Source organism: Muntiacus reevesi, chromosome 9, assembly GCF_963930625.1.
Source record: "Muntiacus reevesi chromosome 9, mMunRee1.1, whole genome shotgun sequence".
Lineage (NCBI taxonomy): Eukaryota > Metazoa > Chordata > Mammalia > Artiodactyla > Cervidae > Muntiacus > Muntiacus reevesi.
This window is the reverse complement of record NC_089257.1, coordinates 77,636,984-77,659,967: the sequence shown is the minus strand read 5'-3', so window position 1 is coordinate 77,659,967 and position 22,984 is coordinate 77,636,984.

Sequence of the window (22,984 nt, the reverse complement as noted above, 5' to 3'; positions counted from 1 at the left end):
GCTCTAACTCCACTACAAAAACTACCAGTTGCTTTATCCAACTCTGAAAATCTGTTGGATTCATAGAAAACAAAATTCTTGGTGTCTAATCCAAACTGATTATTTTAAATATTCTCAGGCTAACTAACTCATTTCATAAATGCATAGGTATTAGAAATTCAAGGGCATGCTTTGGACTGCTAGATTTACCAGTGATTTAGCTTTTCTCTTTTCAGTGATGGTTGTCAACTCCAATAGGAATTGGGAAAATCTATTGAGCATCAATATGTGGCAGGCATTGTACTAAACACAATGGATACATTATATTATTTAATCATTAAAAATAACCTGTGAATATTATTATACTTTTCATTTCACATATGAGGATACTGATAATAAGACAAGTTAACTTCTTCATCTGGAAAGTGATAGAGCTGAGATTTAAACTTAGGCTCAAATTTTATCCCTCATATGAGTAACAGATATATCTCCAAAGCTTCTGGGAGCTCATTGAGGAGTATAGATGTATATATACGAACACATTTCTGAGGCTACAAAATAATAGATGATAGACATATAACAATGTTAAGACCATTAAAGTAGCATATTTTTTAAAATAATACATATTTTTACATAATCACACACACATATATATATGATCATATATATGATCTTAGGTGGTGCTAGTGATAAAGAACCCACCTGCCAATGCAGGAAACATAAGAGAAGCAAGTTTGATCCCTTGGTTGGGAAGATGCCCTGGAGTAGGAAATTGCAACCCACTCTAGCATTTTTGCCTAAAAAATTCTATGGACAGAGGAGCCTGGCAGCTTATGGTCCATGGCTTCTCAAGTAATCAGGCATGACTGAGTACGCACACACATGAGCTTTTTATGCTTACCAATTCTACCCCACATAAAAATAATTGCAGAAAAGGGCTTTTGGATGATTGTGATGATAAGACATTCTCAAAGGAAAATACAAGTAATAGTATTGTACTTTCCAGCAACTAATTGCAAGTAATCTCAAATATTTAAATTACTATTTAAAATTGTTGAAGCTTAGTTTCTCTGCATAAATTTTTTATAGCATGTAATGTCCATAAATCTTGAGGGAGGGAGTTATTTCATACCTAAATATCAAAATTCTCACAAATTTGCAAACCAGTAGCATGAGTAAAATAAAAAGAGTAATTATCTCCAAAACCATGGCCAGAATACAATATTTTCAAACTAATTGTAGAAAGACATAAATGATCAATTTTCTTGTCTAGTCACCCAAATCACCTCAAGATAAATGATGCAGTATAATTAAGTAGAGAAAGGTTTACTTTGCTCAGATCCATGGGGAGCAGTAAATCTTTAACACTTACTGAATATGTATTAATTGGGTATCCATGAAAGGCACTGTTGCTATTAAAAATGATTGTAGAACTTCAAGAAAGGAAAGAATAAATTCTATTCAGATGAGTGGAAGAATTTTTAAGTCAAGTATCAAAGAAAAAGAAAATGGCTCTTGTTCTTACATTTTTATCAAAATAAGCATAAACAGCAGTAGAGATACGTTAGCATCAAGGTAAATGGACAAGTAGAAATAACCAAACAAGCATATACTAATGTTACATGGCATGAAACAGGTTTAAAATGCAATCCTTACCCACCAAGAAGTGCAATTTAACTGTAAGGGTACTTGGAATGGGGGAAAAAAACATAATTCTATATTTTCTAGTGTCTGGGTCATACAAAGATTTATTTTGTTATTCGCCCTTTTGGAACTTCCCTTTCCACTTTGGTAAAGAATCAGAATAAAACACAATCTTGCAAAGTTTTTGCCAATATCACATGAAATAAGGAATGTGAAAGCATTTTGAAAACTGCACAGTGGTATAAAAATATAGCGCACTTTTATTACTTTGTAGAGTGAAAATTATTCAGAGCTAATAAAAAGTGTATAGCAGTGTGAAAACAAGAGAAGACAGAGGGGTTGAGTAGTCCATTTAGGAAAATCCACATTTAAAAGAGTTTTAACCCATCCCACTGGTGAGATTAACTTCATGATGCAGTCATTGTTGGTGTAATACGGGCTCTCCTATTTTCTCTCACTTGTCATTCAGTGGGCTGGATCACTTTGAAAATGAAGCAAGAAGCACGTGGGGAAGCTGTTTATATCATGATATGTCTGATATTGAATCTGTATAGGCTCTGTTTCATTCTAGGTAAAGGAATGTCGAGGTTTCTTAATCTTCCAAACCCTGAAATAAACATGGCCTGGTATGGACAAGAGAATTGCACTGAAAGAGGCTTTTATTCAGTAGTGTTATGTGCATCCTCGTTTCAAGTATCATCTTAATAAGCACGCCCCTCTTATAGCTAAATGATTACAGGACAATAATATTGTATTGATGACATTTTACAAGAGCGATATTTTGCCTTTAGTTGTAGATGGGCTGCTTTGAGGAGCCATGATGTCTTACATACTCAAAACAATCCTTGACCTGAGTCCCATATTGATGAGCATCATTAGCATCATTTCGCTTTTCTATTCACAACCAAATAAAGGATTACATATGACCTTAGTACAGAAAAAAACAAAGAAGAATATCAAGGAAATATAATGAGGAAGGACTGGAATTTATAAAGGATCAAATAATATTCTTTTTATATCCCAACCATGTTCCAGAAACTTTATAATAATTTGACTGAAGTCTCTACTTTAATCTTTACAACTATATTATAAGAATATTTTTTTAAAAATTACTTCAAAGCTGGGCTTCCCTGGGCAGTCCATTGGTTAAAAGTCCACCCTCATAATGTTGGGGCCATGCATTCAGTGTCTCATCGGAGAAGACCCCATATGCCATTTGGCAGTGCCAAAAGAAAAAAATATCAAAGCTTTCAGAAAAGAAGAATTATGTTTAGAAAGGTTAAGCTGCATAAGTAATAGCTGCTGAAATTGGAATCAAGTCCAAAATCATGGCCTATATTCCTCTCACTATCACAGTGCTTCTCAGATATTATGAAATATGTGTATTCACTTTTGTTATAATTGCATTAACAGCAGGGGAACATTTTCATCCAAAAAAAAAAAAAGAACATTGTAGAGAAACTCAACTGTAAAACAGATATAAAAGTAGTTAATCTGATTGTGAGTTAGGTCATGAGGAGGAGACCTTCATTAATCACCCAACACCCCTGCATTGACCACTATGACATTTTTTCCAAAGTTTTGTTCCTTTCCAGGACTCAGAAAATCATTCAATTCAACAAGCTCACTTGCATCACATCTCTGGAAACAGCTCTTGGTGTGTGCTGATGGAGGTCAAGGGGATGCCATGGAATGAGATTTCTTAAAGGGAGAGACAGGTAACAGAAAGGAGATAGGAATCACAGAGTTAATTTGCCTAATTCACAGTTCAACCTATGACTGGTCCTGGATAAATGACACTCAATGTCATTTATGCTAATAAGTTGAATGTAAATTTATTTTAACCAGCATTCTTTCAGATTACAAATCATACATTTTCCTAGTTACACCTTACATTAAAGAAATGCCTGACTTATAATTTATGCATTTGTCCTTAAAGAAGAAAGATGAATAAGTGCATTTTAAAGGCACAATTAATGACTAAAACAGCATTTTAAATAATGTGCCTTTAATTAAGCAAAATATATTTTCTTCACAATATCCTAAGTGAGTTTATTCCACCCCCTCTAAGCAAAACAGCAACACTAAATGTTTTATTTAATCCATTAGGTTTTAAAGTTTTAAGTGACAGAAAAGTTGGATGCCTGAATCTATATTACAACTCACTCACAATGGAAAATTAATAGCTCATAAATGAAGCTTCTGTTGAAAGTAAATCACATCAAACATTTTTCTGAGACAAGCATTTTCAAAAATTAAACTAAATTTAACTTCTGTCCTCTGCCCCAAATGGTCACAGCTCAACAAAGGAACACAGCAGCTGCAATGAACCAGAGTAACTTGAAAACCAAAAGTTTGCACACCTGCAACTCCAGCTTCTTATGTACCATCTATTTTTCTATTCTAACCCAAGGCATAGGCCTTATAAATTATTATTTTATTTTATTTACAAGTAAACATATGGTCTAAGTAAATGTGACATAAGTGTCTACAAAATATGGGTAAGAAAATTCTCTTTTTAAAGGAATAGACAATTAGCAGACAAGACCTTCAAAATAAACACCTCTTGTGAAATGTGGACAAAGTGAATTATCTGTTTCTACATCTGGGGAACATCCATTGTAAGAATTAAGAATGTTATAATGATAGAAGAAAGCAGAATTAACTTTGGTGTCCCTGGAACAAGTTGAGAGATAACATTGGTCTTCAGGTTCATGTTTCAATTTTTGCAAAATAGTACCCAATTATCAAATATCAGGGAAACTCAAGGCAAACTCTAATCTCTGATATGCAGAGTCAATATAGTGTAATAGTCAGTGGTTCTTGAACTTTAGTAAACATAAAACACACCAATGAATGCTATTCAAAATGTAGGATTCCCAACCCCATTCCAATTCAATGGACCTGTCAGAGGGCTTAGAAAAAATCAATTTATCTTACGTGAATATAAATCAAGTAGTCTCATGACCATAAAGAAACAGACCTATAAAGATACTTTTTTCTGTATATATACTTTTGTAGATAAATTGAGAAATACAAGAGAAAAAATTCTGAAATTAAAACATAATTGCTCATAGACACATCACTCAACATAACTACTGTTACAGCAGTACACCAATGTCTATATATATATATATATATATATAAAATTATTCACAGCTGTCTTCATGCTGTATATCTTATATATAATACTGCGCACTTAATTTAATATTACTCTTAAAAAACTTTCCTTAACTCATTAAAAAAGGTGCCTATGTATAAAATTCTGTGGTGAATATATTTTTTCTTATGATTTGAAGACCTTAGTCCATGATCTTCTAACATAGTGCTGCTAATCAAAAGTCAAGATAGATTTCTAGTTGTTCATAGGTGACTTTTTTTAAAAATATCTGAAAATGTAGGTGATTTTACCTTCATGTCATGAAAGGAAAAAAAAAAACCAAGGATCCTCTACACATCAAGCCTATCAATTCAGATTTGAAGGAAAGATAAAGAGTTTTACAAACATGCAAAAACAAAAAGAGTTCAGCACTTGAAACTGACTTTACAAGAAATTTTCAAGCTTCTTCTTTATTAGAAAAGCAAAGGCCATAGCTAGAAATATGAAAATTATGATAGGAAACATTTCATTGGTAAAGGCAAATATATAGTAAAAGTAGTAAATGAACCACTTAAAAAGCTAGTAGGGAGGATAAAAGTTAAAGGTAGTAAAATCATCTATATTCCACTTATTGTTGAATAACCAATCGAGGGATACACAAAACAAAAAGATGTACAATATGATATCAAAACATTAAATGTGGGAGGAGTAACTAATATGTGTTCTAACTTAAGAGATCATCAGTTTAAAATAATTCTATATACATATATATATATGTATATATGGCTTGCCATGGAGAAGGAGATAGCAACCCACTCAAGTATTCTTAACTGGAAAATCCCATGGGTGGAGGAGCCTGGCAGGCTACAGTGCATGGGGTCACAAAGACTTGGACACAGCTGAGCAACTTTACTCACTCACTCACTCACTCACTCACTCATGGCTTGCCATGTATAAATGTCATGGTAACAACAAATCAAAAATCTATAATAGATACACACAAAAAAAGAAAAAAATATATAACACTAGAGACAATTATTAAATCACAAAGAAAGAGAGTAAAGGAATAAGGGAATAAAAAAAGAACTACAGAAACACCCCCACACAAGCCACAGAATGGCAGTAAGTTCCTATCTATCAATAATCGCTTTGAAACCTAAACTGACTAAATGCTCCAGTCAAAAGACATAAAGTGACTGAATGGATATAAGAACAAGACTCATGTGGTATATGCTACTTATGAGAAACTACTTCAGATTTTTGCTTCATTTTCCTGCTGAGGTCTTCTACTCAAGGGTGGGATTTGTTCTCTGCCAGACACAGTTCATGCAATGTACAAAGTAACGTGAAAGACTGCATGCCCAGGTTGCCCTCAGCTGCCCCTGGAAATCTCTGCCCATTTCCTAGAGCCCTGAAGACATTTCTGATCCCTATTCATTAAAATCCCCTTACTCTTCTCCTTTCAGGGGAAAGGTGTTTGTACTGCATAGGTTCTCCTTTCACTATTCTTTGATCAATGAGTAGTTTCTGCTCTGTTATACTAAAACCAATTTCCTTTGATTGGCACTTGAGACTCTGTGCAAAAGCCCCATCAAGACGTCACTGACCCATTAGGGATCAGTAACACACCTGCCATAAAAACTAAGAAGGACAGTAAAGGATGCTTGGCACGATGGGCAGAACCCCGTGCAATGTGGATGGCTTTCCAGGCCATCCCAATAAGTGAGCTGTGCTATATTTTCACTGACTCATGGGGCTGTGGCTAATAGCTTGGCTGTTTGGTCAGGCCACTGGGAAGCCTCAGACTTCCATATAAACAATGTCTCCTATAAGAATAAGACATTCATATAAAATTGTTACCTGTGCAGATGCTTATCAGAAAGGCTATTTCACTAAAGGGAGCATAACCAATGAGCAAACTGCATTTGTCAGCTAAATGTAAAGACTGTAACTCAGGACAAGCAGATGTGCCTTCCATTGCCTCCTGGATCTATGAGAAATCAGTCTGTGGAAATTCAAACATCAATCTAGCCTCTGGGCATAGTCTACCACTATTGCTGAAGAAAAACAGCCTGAAAAAACTGTCCTCTTTGCTATAGGCCATGGCCAAAGCTAAAAGCACTCACCAGGAACAAATCTCTCAAGCTAACTGTCCAGGGAGTTCTTGACATTAGATAACATCAGTTCTCTGATTCCATCTGGAGAGTTCTATCACCAGCAAAGCCCACTGGGGTCCCCAGGAAAAATAAGATGGAGTCTTTGTAATAAGATGCAATTTAACTTCTCCTTTTTGTTTAGCCTAGTTTCACTTGACTGTAGGGTGCCTTGTGCAGAGAATTTGCCCCTAACATGTCAGATTAGAATCCCCAGCACAGACCACAGCTTGGCAGGTCACAGGAGAAGAGCGACCACAGCACTTACAAAATGATGGTGATGGTATACCATGTGCAGACCACACGCTACACCTAGCACTTTGATCTGGAGCTTTGAGCACATAAGTACACCTGACCTGCAAGAACTTTGCTCCTCCCTCCACAGATGAGGACACGACAAACCAGATCCACCATCAGCCTATTTGGGGAAGTGTGTACTTTAGAACACGAGCTCATACCTCTCCAGTCTTTGATGAAATGATAAAACTTTCCTCTGCTTCTGAACTGAGCTTGGTCTCACTCTATTGATGAGAGTGAGACTGGGCAAAGAGGAGACTGGTTGGGGCTTGACTCGAAGACTCAAGAACAGTTCCACTAGATCTGGACTAGAGTTGTCGTTTTCTCTGGTTTTGGTCTAGCCATCTGTGTTAATTTCACTGATTTGGACCACACTGCTCAGGTCACACAAGATTATATTTGTATCTTGCTCAGGTTTCATGAACAGGTATCTAATAATAACCCTGAATTATAGCTCACGTTCCACATCAGTGGGCCTAACCCTGGCTGCAGAGGTGATTGAGCGTTTTAATGGACAATTAAAAGACAGGCTTAAATGACTGATGGGAAGTGTAAAGATAGTTCTAGCCTGAACTATCCATCTCAAGTGATCAGTCTCAGGGTCTCAATATAGCAATTCCCTAAAAGGGTACTTCTCATTTGCACTATACTTTTTACCAGGCTCTCTGGCCTCTTCTTCCAACTGTATAATCTTCTTTTATCATTATTGACTGCTTGGTCTCTGTAGGGAACCTTCCAAGGACCTTCCATCCCCTTCAAGCACTTCCTGAAGACTCAAATCAATGAGGGATTAGGAGGGCTATTAACCAATGAGGTGTGGAAGCAGTCCCCCTCCTCTGTCTATCATCCAGATGCAAAGAATAGATTTTTGCCAACAAGGAAAATGGTGATCAATAATTAAAATAATGATAATCATTTTAGGACACTAACATTTTCCTTAAGGAGGCCCTACTGCTTTGCCTTATGTAGCCCCATAGAATCAATATCAATATATAGAATAGAAACATTTATTGAACCACAGGAGGATCCAAGCCAGATGATTTGGGTACCTCACCACACAAAATGGATTAACAATATTATCCTTGCCCATATTGCCACATATAGTCAAGGCGGAGGTCTCCTTGAACATTTAGGATGTGAGCTCCTTCAAACCTAAGAGCTTGGGTTGAGGAAAGGAAGGGAATTCTCTCCTATAGAATACCTACCCTGTGTGACTTCTGCCTAGCTGAATTTGGTGATAAATCTGCTCCAGGCAGATTCCACTGCCCTGAATGTGACACGTTGTTGGATAGGTCACTCACAGCCAGATCCCACAAGTAAACATTTGATAGCTCTGCCACTGAATACCAGGAGCAGACATTTTTCTAACTGCAGACCTTCTGATACCTCATGAAATCAAACCTTATGCCTCCGAACCGATGCTTTGCCACAACTAGACTTGGACCCTGCAGAAGCTAAGTGCTATTGGAGGTTCGCTGGGAACACCTGGGAAAAACCTGGGAAAGGAAGCATAGGATCTGTCATCAATTTTAAGTGACAGATCAGATCTGGGTAGTGGCAGTCATCTCCTCCAATCTTCCCCTACACTCACCCCAGTTCTAGACAGAGGCTTCAACTCTGCCCAAGAATTCTGCCCACTAGGACAGACTCTGAGCTAGTTGACCCCCATATATTCAATGACTCTACCCTCTTAGCACTGTGTGTGTATCCTCTTGGGATATTATTTCATTTGCATAAACCAGACATCGCCTGTCTTCCTGCTACCAGTTTATGTACATATTGGCATTAATAAGAACAGCTCCTTTAATTGAATATGTTACATTAAACTGACTCAGGTGGAAGCTCCAAAATCAGGCAGAGTCCAATTACTAGATGGAATTGACAGGTGGCATTCCGAACTCTGCTCACAGGTATGCTCATGCGATTACCCCCACCATCAGGGTCATTCAATTAGAACATGTTTTGCACAATCTGTTCCTGAACCTCACTGAGATCATTAATGATTCTACCTCTGTTTCATAGGTAAAAAGATCAGCTCATTTCTGTGGCCCAAGTAATGTTCAGTAACTACACAGCCCTCAACTTCCTGCCAAGGACAGGTCTACGTGATTTACAACACCTCATTTCTCACCTGGATCAATAAAACAGGCAAAGTGTAACAGTCAATTATGAGGCTTGAAAAAAAGCCTCCTGAATCTCTGAAGTAAGACCTGCTGGGCTATGGGACATCTTTTCCTGGCTTGGGAGTGATTGGGATCCACATCTCTGTGCACATCTTCTGGCAGGTCTGATCATCTTGCTTTGGGTGACTTTGATCATGACGCTGGTTCAGTGTTGCTTCCAAATAATTAACCAGTTATTGTCACAACTCCTTAAAAGCCCATCTATTTGGACCCATAGTGGGGTAACCTGTTTTTCACTCTGGCTCAGAAAGAAAAAGAGAGAGTTGAAGAATCTGGCTCCTGCCCCAAATCCTATGTATTATCTTTAAGGCTTTATTTTCATGTTTTTCACAAATAGCACTAAAAAAACTGTGAAACTTAAGGGCAAATCTAGTGTATTAGCTGATCTCTACAGGGCTTCCCTGTGTTCTCAATGGTAAAGAATTTGCCTGATATGCAGGATACCTGGGTTCGATCCCTGGGTTGGGAAGATCCCCTAGAGAAGGAAATCCCAAGCCACTCCAGTATTCTTGCCAGGAAATTCCCATGGACAGAAGAGCCTGGTGAGGTATAGTCCGTGGGGTTGCAGAGAGTTGAACATGACTGAGTGACAACACACACACACACACACACAGAGGTTCTAAGCATATTCTATTTGGGAGTAGAGGGGAGTTTTGCCAGGCCATTACTTCTACTCGGCTATTATGAAGCAAACTCATAAATATTCAAGTTCCAAGAAAACTCTCACACTGTAATTTTGACCTGAGGCTGGTTGACTTTGTCGACTATCTGTCCTTACCTCTGTGGCTTTTTGTCCCATTTGCTATACTTAGAGCTTCTCCTCTATCCGTACATTACGAGCTGCCTCTGCCTTCAAAGGCTCTGACAATTCTGCTTCTTTTTTTTATTGGTGTGTAGTTGTCTTGCCATGTTGCGCTGTGATTTGCTATCCTATGAAGTGAATCAGTCATGTGCATGTGCATAACCCCTCCCTCTTGAGTCTTCCTCCCACCTCCCTTGCATCCCACCCATTGAGGCCACCACAGAGAACCGAGCTGAGTTCCCTGTGCTAAACAGTAGGTTCCCACTAGCTGTTCTCTATGTCTGTATCTCTATTACTGCCCTGCAAACAGGCTCATCTCTACCATTTTTTTTAGATCCCACATGTATGCTTTAATGTATGATATTCTTTTTTTTTTTTCTTTCTGACTTCATTCTGTATGATGGACTCTAGGTCCATCCACATCTCCACAAATGACCCATTTTCATCCTTTTTATGGCTGAGTAACATTCTGTTCTGTATACGTACCACATTTCTTTATCCATGCTGATGGAGATTTAGGCTGCTTCCACGTCCTGGCTACTGTAAATAGTGCAGCAGTGAACACTGGGGAATATGCATCTTTTTCAGTTATAGTTTTCCAGGGTATCTGCCCAGCAGTGGGATTGAGGGGTCACATGGTAGTTCTCTTTTTAGTTTTTTAAGGAACCTCCAGACTGCTTCTTATATGAGTGTGAAGAACTCCAGGGATCTAGTCTCTATGAAAATAATGAAACCTATCTTAGACTTCAATTATTTGAAATTTCTGGAAATGGCACAACAGACAGAAATCAGGAGAGGAAAATATCCCAAAAAATTTTATTAAGAATTATGAGAATCTGAGGTACTTGAACCACAAACTGTACCTTTCTTCCCCAGACTCAGTTTATCACTATGAAATCTTTACCCTAGACTGGGGCAGCCAAGGAGTCTATGATTCCTGTATACTGAACACTGAAACTTTCATTACTGTATAATATCTCCTTAGACCTTTTCAAAGATAGTTTTAATATTTTATTTTTCTGCTCGTAATACAACTTCTCATATCTCATTACTTACTGGCATTTCTCTAATACATGTTTTCCATTCTTTTAATTAAAAAACTTTTATCTTTTATGTTCTTGTAAACAGCATATGTCTTTAAGTTAGGATCATTTTCAAGAGTTCACCCAAAAGATTGGTTTCTACCTAAATCTGTATTCTCTGCTCAATTAATCTAATTTCTCTGGCTAATAACCCATAAAATGTCTTAAAATGATCTGGCCTGCTAATGGTACCTTGTCTTATTTCTGGTCCCATTATACATTTATTCTAGAAGGACAAAAAGGCAAGTTATAAAAACATATTCATCCTAGATAGATATGTACACAGATACTTTCTCTTGTCTTCATACAATTTGGATGAGAAAATGAGTATGTTTTATCTGTCCTCTTGATCTATTCTCTTATCTCTTGCTTTAAATATAATGAACTTAGGTTCACAGAGTGATTTGTACAAACTCATTAATTAACAGCTAATTAATAACAGAAAGAAACCTAAGTCATCAAGTTCTTAATTTCCATGCAAGGGCCCTTTCCATTAAACTGTGTCTTCAATATACGTGTTTAAAATTTTATAGCGCAGAAAGAATTAAATGCAAACATAATAGTTGTGAAAAGGCACTTCTAAATAACTTTTGTAAGTAATGCTTAGAATCAAAACATAGCAATTGTTACAGAAACACTTCATCTACAAGACCAGAAACAGCTCCCACTTTTATAAAACCAATGCATCAGAAAGTCAATATATATTCTATTGATGTGCTCATTAGAAGTGGAGACTGAGTTACAAAGTTCAATCAACAACTGTTCAATGTAGGATTTCAAGTGGACTTCATTGGCCCAGCACACCAATCTATAGGTGTTCTGCTTTTAAATCAGCCACGATGTTCAGAACTTTATTTCTTCCTGAATTAGCTAACCTTTCCTCAGCATTTCATATTATTTTTAATCAAAAATTTCTCTGCTATTTATCTCTAACCTGTTTATTGACCCTGAGTTTATAGGCAAGACTCGCATATGACTGAAATTGAAAGCTGTGGGAGGCTGCAAAGTTGGATCGGTTTTATTGAAGAGCTCAGAAGATTAACCACATGACCTTGTGATTTATAATAGCAGTTATAAGCCAAGGAGTTTCACACAATTGGATAGATTCCACAAATACCTTCTACTTCCGAACTCACAAAGGCTGCCTTTTTCTACTAATCATTTTTACTAGTGTTGTTATTGTTAATGGATAAATAAAAGAAAAATTACATTGAGATTAACATGCCAGACTTTAACTCTAAGCATTTTATGTCCCAGAGTGTAAACTCACATTATAAAAATAGGTCCAGCTCTAAAGTATAAACAGTGTACACAGTGAATAAATAACCAGAGTAATTTTCCTAAGAAGACTCTTGGATGGGAATAAAATTAAAATGACCTTGTGAGACTGGAAAATATCTTACAAATGAAGGATGCATGTAAAAGGGGGAAAGTGTCATGAAAAATATTTAAGACAAAGAAGCTCAAAATAATGTAATATTAAAATATAATCTGTAATAAAACCTTATGAATCAGTTCTCTTCTCCCATACTATTGACATCAAAAATAAACAAGAGAGGAAAAAATATATAGTAAAAGTGACCCTTTCTCTCCATGTCTATTCATAAGAACATGGGACACATAATAAAGCCAAAGTTACTTTATAGGTACATATAAAGTAAAAAAGATAAAACCAATGCAAAAATCACTATTATTTTGTTTGAAATATTTTAAAAAGTTGACTCAAGTTTACAGTATACCTAAGAAAAGGTACATGAAAGTACAAAGTTTTGCAGAGCTTGAATTAATGCTTGTTATTTATTTATGCTTGTCAAAATTCTCCCTAATTGCAAAAGAACTGAGGCAATTTACAAATCATTTGTAACAAACAAGTGTGCAAAATGAATGGAACTATTTTTGCTCAACCCTCTCCTCCCCATCTCATCCCAGAGATACACACCCTGGAGTGCGGGAATTGCACGGTCTATGTACCTTGTAGTGCAAGGACAGCCAACTATTTAGAACAACAACAACAAAAAAATTAGAACTGTTTATATTCCTAAGGACAGAGTTCGAAGAAGCCTGCTAATTTCTGTAAAACATCTTTCTGTGTTCTTATAGACTAAAATGTACTTTCATTTTTAATATTGTGAGATAGGGAAGGGAATTAGCAAAGTCTTTGAAAGAAAGTATATGGGGAGCTAGCAGTACAGTTCCTAGTCCTTCTTGCCTTCATTCTATCACCCTGGAGAATGGGAAAACAATATCAGATATGTCTCCCTGTGGGCGGGTGAACTTGAGAATAGAAATCGGTATTTGCTTCCTGCATGGTCACTTCTGAAGGTTGACAATATATTTATTATTCAGTGGGACATAGCACAGAACCGCAGCACTGCCCAGGGGCTACTGAGCCAAGCAGAGGAAGAAGAAGAAGAGGTTAAAGTGTGTATTGCTAGCAGTGCCCAAATAGTCACAATTGTCCTTCAATCTTTCTTTAACAGAGTGTCACAGGAAAGCTGCCCAAAAGAAACATGCACAAAGACATCACACCCATCAGACCCAAACAAACTGAGTAGGAGGATCTCGTCCCCTACCCTTTGCCTCTCACGTGAGCAGAAGGCCTTTCGTCCCTGCTGCCCTACCTATAGGCCAGGATGAGGGACATCCCTAGGTGCACAGACTCAACATGGAGACGGGAAGGAAGGAAATTTAGAAAGCGAGTTTGAGATTCTGAGTAGTTGAAGAAAGGATTATATCAAACATCTTATTGACTGTTCACCCAAGAGAAATATAAATTTTAATAACTGGATTAATTGTGGATATTACTGGAATAGATGAATCAATAATGGAGAAAAAAATGATTCCTTCTGTACATAAATTTGGGGATCCAGAGACTAGAACCACTTATACAAACTTTACATTTGACTATATCAGCATTGAGAGTCATCAGGAAAGATACGCGTGGTAGATTAGTACACAGCTGATTGACCTATAAGTATGTACTTGACCTAAATTGGTGTAGTCCTTACTCATCAAAGGTCTTACTCAGAAATGAGGATTTGGTTTTGGGCTAAGGAAATTATTAGTTTGACATGTTGTTGCTTTTGAAACTTTTGTTGTTTGCTGTTGTGTATTTTGGTGTAAGTTAGGTCATTTGGTTGAGGTTGCTTTTAAGTCTTGCCCTAGAGAGGGTGGAACTAATCAGCTCAACCTGAGTCACAAGCCCAGCCCTTGGCAAAAGGGATCAGAAACTGGTTCATGCAGAACCATTTGTAGTGAGAAGAGGACATTCCCACAAAGAGAAGATACTAAAAAAAATAAAACAAATTATAAGTTTAACACCTGCACGAAAGAACAAGAAGACAAGCATAGATAGAAAATACTTAGTCTAGTGAAAATAACTGAACTAAGAATTCCTGCTGAGCTTCTTTACAGTCAAAGAAAAAAGATAATAAAGAATAATATAATTGTTCTTGACAACTAAAAAGAGGAAGTGGGACAGTTAAACAAGAGAAATTTAACTGGGTAACACATAGTACTTTTCTCAGAAGCCTTATCTAATGATCCTGAAGGAAAAAAAAAAGGAAAAACAAGTGTTGAAGAGGACAGGAAGAAGGCATCATATACTAAATTAAAATTATGTGATACCCTATTTTGGAGAACTAAAAAAAATAATCTACTATTTAACTATCTCATACAATATATATTCAGAATTAAAGACCTTTCTGTGACCTTTGTTGGAGTGGTTTCCAAAGTCTAGCAGCATACCAGAATCACTAGGAAAGAAAAGTGTTAATCAGTCATTCAGCCATGTCCGACTCTTTGCTACCCATGCACAGTAGCCCGCCAGGCTCCTCTGTCCATGGAATTCTCCAGGGAAGATACTGGAGTGGGTGATGATCCCCTTCTCCAGAGGATCTTCCCGACCCAGGGACTGAACTTGGGTCTTCTGCATTGCAGGCAGATTCCTTACCGCTTGAGCCATCAGGGAAGCCCAGAATCACCAGGAGTATTTAGTAAAAGCAAGGATTTCAATGGTCTAGATTGAAGCCTAAAAAGCTGTACTTAGTTCCCCTAGCAATTTTGATTTAGGTATCCCTGTTTGGGCACCACTGTTTTACACTGAAGTCTCAAACTCTGATCATCGTAACCAGGCATCTGAGAGGACTTTGCACATTTTCCCATAGACCCATCTGTTTCCCTTGCCCTACTCTCCTGACTCTTCTTAAGGTGGGAAGAGAGGCTGACTCCATGGCCTGTTTTTTCCTGGCTGATTTTGTCTATGGGAGGTAGTGCTAAGATATGAGATGGCAGAGGAAGGAGGGACGCCGGGGTATTGCTGCCATCCCGATCACCACCCACTCCTGAGGCTGCATTTAAAATTTTGGCCGTCAGAGAAATGCAAATCAAAACCACAATGAGGTACCATTACACACCAGTCAGGATGGCTGCTATCCAAAAGTCTACAAGCAATAAATGCTGGAGAGGGTGTGGAGAAAAGGGAACCCTCTTACACTGTTGGTGGGAATGCAAACTAGTACAGCCACTATGGAAAACAGTGTGGAGATTTCTTAAAAAACTGGAAATAGAACTGCCATATGACCCAGCAATACCACTTCTGGGCATACACACTGAGGAATCCAGATCTGAAAGAGACACGTGCACCCCAATGTTCATTGCAGCACTGTTTATAATAGCCAGGACATGGAAGCAACCTAGATGCCCATCAGCAGACGAATGGATAAGGAAGCTGTGGTACATATACACCATGGAATATTACTCAGCCATTAAAAAGAATTCCTTTGAATCAGTTCTAATGAGATGGATGAAACTGGAGCCTATTATACAGAGTGAGGTGAGCCAGAAAGATAAAGAACATTACAGTATACTAACACATATATACGGAATTTAGAAAGATGGTAACGATGGCCCTATATGCAGGGCAGAAGAAGAGACGCAGAAGTACAGAACAGACTTTTGAACTCTGTGGGAGAAGGGGAGGGTGGGATGTTTCGAAAGAACAGCATGTATATTATCTATGGTGAAACAGACCACCAGCCCAGGTGGGAGGCATGAGTCAAGTGCTCGGGCCTGTTGGGCTGCGAAGATCCAGAGGAATCGGGTGGAGAGGGAGGTGGGATGGGAGACCGGGATGGGGAATTCGTGTAACTCTATGGCTGATTCACATCAATGTATGACAAAACCCACTGAAAAATAAAAAATAAATAAATAAATAAAATAAAATAAAATAAAATTTTGGCCGTGAGTCTTCCATGGCTTCCATTCTACTAGACCACGTTTCCTCCTTGATTCCAGCTCAGATAGACAGACCCCACTGGTAGAACTGATTTGTGGGCTCTTGAATTCTATCTCCTTTATTTTCTTGAGCTTTGGAGGAGAAAGTTGCTTTCAGCTGCCTATGATCTCGAGGTTGTCTCCCAGTCCCCTGTTTGGCCTCTCAGGTCTTCCACCACTCATGTAACCAATTCTCTGTATTCAATTCTTTCAATTCTAAAACATAAAATGGATTTTGACCAGATCATGTCTGATACTGTGTGATTAACTGACAGATCAATATATTTCAAATACAAAACACATATGTGATGATGCTGACATTTCAGACAACAGTTCAAAAGGCAAAGATCCTTATAGACATGTACTAGTACAACTATGACTTGTATTTTTCATTTAGATGGCTACCACAGCAGTACATTAGAATGGAGGTGAGTTTCATTATTGCCTAGAGAAAAAACAGACTATGCTCAGAAAACAACTTTTTCAACATATGTTTTAGCATATGTTTAATTGAAAACTCATGTTCCACCCAATAATAACTAGAGAAGTTGTCTGTGGCCTAAAACTTCCGATAACAGAAGTTACCAATCATTATAACATAAAAGAAGCTTCATACAGTTCCTCTGGAATGGAAAACTTATGATCTTCAAAATACACTCACAGATACATCAAACCATATGGTTAATATATACTAAATGCATAATTGATTTTGGTAAAATTGATATAACTATGGTTATTCAAACATTTACCGATAGCAATTTTTTTTTTTTTTACATTTGTGAACACAGGTTTTGATAAAAGACTTTCATGGGAGAATAAAATAGTATAAAGATTTACTTATGTGGAAATTCTAGATTACTTTTTCAGTAAGAATTGATGGTTTTGAACTGTGGTGTTGGAGAAGACTCTTGAGAATCTCTTGTACTATAAGGAGATCCAACCAGTCCATCCTAAAGGAAATCAGTCCTGAATATCCATTGGAAAGATTGATGCTAAAGCTGAAACTCCAATACTTTGGCCACTGATGCAAAGAACTGACTCAATGGAAAACACCCTGATGCTGGGAAAGATTGAAGGTGGGAGAAGGGGATGGGAGAGGATGAGATGGTTGGATGGCATCACTGACTCAATGGACATGAGTTTGAGTATACTCTGGGAGATGGTTGTGGACACGGAGCCTGGCATGCAGTAGTCCATGGGGCTGCAAAGAGTCAGACAGGACTGAGTGACTGAATTGAACTGAACTTTTTTGGTGTATCTCCAAACATTCTTTTGTTGCCATCACTGATTATTATAGATGATTGGGTGACACATTTAACTGTTTACACAAAATTATGTTACCCAAGCGTCTATTGAAAATATGAACACTATCAATACCTAGAAACTTGTGAACTTAGAAATTTTCACAATTAGCAGAATACAATAATGACCTACTAAAGCATTTTCTGAAAAGATTATTTATTATACCTTAATTTACACACAATTAATCCCTATTTCTCTGTTAAAGTGAAAACTCTATGAAGGCAGAAAATTTGCTATTTGTTCATCTTATAAAAAAAAAAAATGAGACGTATTAAAAATTTTAAGAGTTTATCAGAATAAAAGTCTATTCAAGCAAGGCAGTACCAAAGCAAAAATGTCAGAAGCTCAACTGAAAAGAGCTGAGGAAATATAGGGAACTTGGAAGCAAAGTAAGGAACTTACTGATTGGCTGAGGCTTAAAGCCTAGTTGGTGGTTTGTGATTGGCTGTCCTTGGGTTCCACTTTCATTACCTTGAGCCATTATGGGCTTAGATTTTGGTTTGCTAATATAGACCGCCCCAATATTAGAACCTCCTCTGTCTAATGGCTTCCTGACTTATCAGTCTGTCCATAGAATTTAGGACAGTACCTGGTACAGAGTAAGTCCTGAGAGAATATTTATAGTGTTGAAACAAACTGAACTTAACTGAATTACATTGAATTAATTAAGAGGTTTAAGTGTCTAATTCATAATTGGTACAGAAATAATTCCAGGCCATCATAGAAGCTGCTAATACTATGTTATTTTCTTTATCTTTGCTCTGAAAAAAGAGAGAGAGAATATGAGGCTCCAACCATCCACAAAAAGTCAGAAGACCGGGCGTGAAGTGAGAGCAAGTCTGCATGTTTGACTTATCCAGCAGTTACTGAAATGGTTCTCTGATACCCTCACTCTGAACACTGTTTCAGTTGGACAGCTGTGACAGAAAACCATCAACGGCAAATCTTTTCTTACAGTTCTGAAGGCCGGGAAGTCCAAGGTCTAGACACCAGTAAATTCACTATCTGGGAATGGCACACTTTCTGGTTCATAGACAGCTGTTTTCTCACTGTGTCCTCACAATGAGGAAGCACCACTTTTATAAAAGCACTAATCACAATTGCGAGGGTGTTGACTTAGTCACCTCCCCTAAAGCCCACTTCTTAATATCATCACTTTGAGGGTTAGAAGTTCAACATGAATGAGGTTGGGGAGGAAGGGGGCATAAACATTAAGTCTATAGCACTCACCAAAAAGAAACACCATTTCCTAAAATGATGCCTCTTTAAAATACCAAGTTATGTTTTAGTGAGACTGTCAATGATGTAAAGTAAAATATATGATTAGAAACACCCTTTACCTGAGAATTATCCATACTCAAATATTTTTTAGATTAAAACTATAGCAAACTATTGAAACCTTTTGGAGGTGCAGATAAAGTCCACAAAATAAAATAACAAGCAGATGTGGGCATGCACAGTCATTCTATTTTCAATTTCATAAAGGTGTGACTATATGTTCAGAACCGCCTTCCCTGTGTAGAAGGAGATTAGAAATTAGAGTTAGTCAGTAGAGGAAACTGCATCAGATTTTTGAGGCAAAAATGCAGCAACGGTCATTGCTCCCTGAGGATTTTGGGGTCTAATATAGTAATGGACACCAGGGCTTCCCTGGTAGTTCAGACAGTAAAGAATCCGCCTTAAAATTGGGGGGCCTGGGTTTGATCCCTGGGTTGGGAAGATCCACTCCAGTATTCTTACCTGGAGAATCCCCATGGACATAGGGACCTGGCTGGCTATATAGTCCATGAGATCGCAAAGGGTCGGACACCACTGAGCGGCTAAACACACACATAACAGTGGACAGACCCAGAGGTGTCCAGGTGGATCCAGCTGCCCTCCCCCTTCTCCAGTCTGCATCTAGCTTTTTATTCTCAACCACTGAACAAGGGGCCAACAGCCTTAGCCAAGATCAGAAGCTTGTCTGTGCACAATAGAGCTGTTAATTGCACAGGAGTGGTAGCTATCCATACAGTGATGCTCTCGCTTGTCAGATATGCTGAAAGTTCCTGCCAGTCCACTCCTTTCAGTGCCTTGAAAGGTAGATTAGGAATTTCTCTCTGATCTTCTGGCTCCTGCATCAGAACTCTACTTCCTCAGGTTTTCCTGCAACTTTATAATAAATCTCTTATTACGTATTATTTGTAATGGTTCTATGTCCCTAAATGGACCTTAACTGATACAATGGATTTCTGATGCCAGACACTAAATTGTTAGAATATATCTCTTCTAATTCCATCAAGTTAGAAGTTAATAGCTGTTGGTAACGGTATTTTATCTTAAGTTTATTAGATTTTTAGAATAAAATCTGCTATCTTTTCAAACAAAAGATCAGCTGCATTTATATTCAGATACCCAATAACTTCTGGAGATCTTTTATAATATTATATATTAGTAATATAAAAATAAATTGAGACCAAAAGTGTTTTTGATTATTTATTTAATATCACATGCCATTATTTTACACTTTTTATTTCTATGTTTTAAATATTTGCTTTTGTGGTTAATAGATATGAACAAATGTGTTTAATTAAATATATAATATGACATACATTATAAATAATATAACTGATATCAGGAAAATTGTTTCCCCTTTTCAGTGTCTTACTATGGAAAAAATGTCCAAAATCATGTAAGAAAAAAGTGCTTAAAGAACCAGATTATTTAACCTAAAGGAGGCTCAAATACTAATTCACAGTATGTACTTTCATTCCTGTAAAAGTATCACTCATTAAATTAGATATGTATTACTCTCTGGACTATTTTCTCAAGAACATAGTTTCTTTCAAGAATCGTATCCTATCAACATTGCATCAGCAGTAAATAGCACACATAAATGGCCCATAGTTGGTACAAGGTGTTTTGAATAAATGGATGACCAAATCTTTTGGCCACCCTCTGCCTACTGTCAGTTATCTTCTACTTACCACGGACACATATATCATGGCTACCTTAATAGCTAACTCAACCAATTATCAAAAGTAGTCAGTTTCTGAGTTTCTCTCATTGTGCCTGTGATACAGAGATTAAAGAGCAGCTCAGTTGGATTGCTCCGGTTTGGGGATCTCTCATGATGTGGTCGTCAGGAGGTGGCTCATCCCGGATCATCTGAAAAGTTCTTTCATTCCTCTGTCTGGCATAGCGTCTGGGAACCTCAGACAGCTGGGGCTGGGACACTCCAGGCTCCTTGAGCTCCTTCTGTCTGTCCTTGCAGTGTGTCTGTGCAATCTCTAACACGGTGGCTTCAGTAGAGCCGGCGTTGGCTCAGGACTGTCAAGGCACGTGTCCTTTTACGGCAGGAGTGTCAAAGGACCCCGCACGGGTTTTTAAGCTGTCACATACCATCTACATTTTAGTTCAGCCAAATAGTTAATACTTTCTTATGTCCCGTTATTTAGTGTTGATACTTGATATTTAACATAAAAGCAAGGGTTTATACTTTCTTACTGAATGTTTTCCAATACATTTATAAGCTGAGAAAATGGTTATCACCAATATTACAGGGGATTTAATTTGTATCCAGACACAACTTCCCCTTCTGACCCAACAACATCACTTTAAAATGCCAAATACGAACTTTCTGGTTTGGAGACCGTATGATATTGAAAGTCGTTAACTAGTGAGATGTCTGTAAGAGGGAGTTCAAATAGAGATCAGGGAAGATTTGAGACGTGGGCACACGTGACTTCTGCTGGGTGGTTCATGGGCAACAAGCAGGTTTCTGTTACTAGAGTCTTCTCCAGAGAGCAAAGACAAGATATCAGACAATCTCGACACCTTATTCAAATGGCTAAGAATAACTTTCCATTACTAGGTCCACGTGGGCCTCTCAAGTGGCTCAGTGGTCAAGAATCTCCTGCCAATCAGGAGATGTGGGTTCGATCAGGAAGATCCCCTGGAGAAGGAAATGGCAACCCACTCCAGTATTCTTGCATGGGAAATTCAATGAGCAGAGAAGCCTGGCGGGCTACAATCCATGGAGTCGAAAAGAGTCAAAAACGACTTAGCGACTAAACAACTAGATCCACGCAGTGCATTTTTCTAGCCTGGAAACGTAATCTGTTGTGTGGACTTCCAAATTAATTTCCTGATTTCTAGATGGCCCTGTGTCCTCTCTCCTTAGACCGAATCAATTTTCCATCTTTCACCTACCTCCCCCTGTTTGAGCCCAGAACTAAAACTCCCAAAGAGTGAAGAAATCTTAATCTTATAACATTCTCTTCTCTGTCACGTTTTACAGCATCAACTCTATTCTTTATTTACTTCAGTGGCTTTATTTTTTCTGTTCATTAAACAAATGCATCAGTTGTCATCTGTATGTGCATATGTGCTAAGTTGCTTCAGTCATATCTGACTTTTTGCGACCCTATGGACTATAGCATGCCAGACTCCTCTCTCCATGGGATTCTCCAGGCAAGAATACTGTGCTGGGTTGCCAGGTCCTTCTCCAGGGGATCTTCCCAACCTAGGAATCGAACCTGAGTCTCATTATGTCTCCTGCATTGCAAGCTGGTTCTTTATCACTAGTGCCTCCAGGAAAGCCCAAATACCACTATTCTACATATTTGGGATGTATATCAATGAACCGAACAAATAAATATCTCTGCTCTTCTAATTCTATAATAAACATAACAAATAAGTAAATTACAGTGATAAATTTTGTATGTAAACTGTAGAATAGAGCATGGCAATTTGAATAGGATACCAAAAGCTTTGCTTTCAAAACTATTTCTTTGATAAATGGTTTGAGATAAGGATAATTCAGATGGGGAAAAATCAACTTCTTTCTTTCTCGTTGCTGCAACTCCTGCAACTAATTTTTTTCAAAGTAGTGTATTGTCTCTGCCTGTTGAGGCAAGGGTGCTTTGCAAAGAAGTGTGGAAATGAAGGGCAAGCAGATTATTATTTCAGCATGCTTTCTCACTGTACCAGTATTACAGTCTGCAAATACAAAGATAAGAATCTTCTCATGAGTGAGAAATTGCTTACTCACACTCACTAATACATACTATTAGTTTTAAATAACTTTCTTTAGGAAAGATAGGAAATGATCATCAAACCCTTGGGAATGAAAGTCTGCTTTGCTAATGAGGTGACTACATGTATACGTTAACACATCACTTGAAATT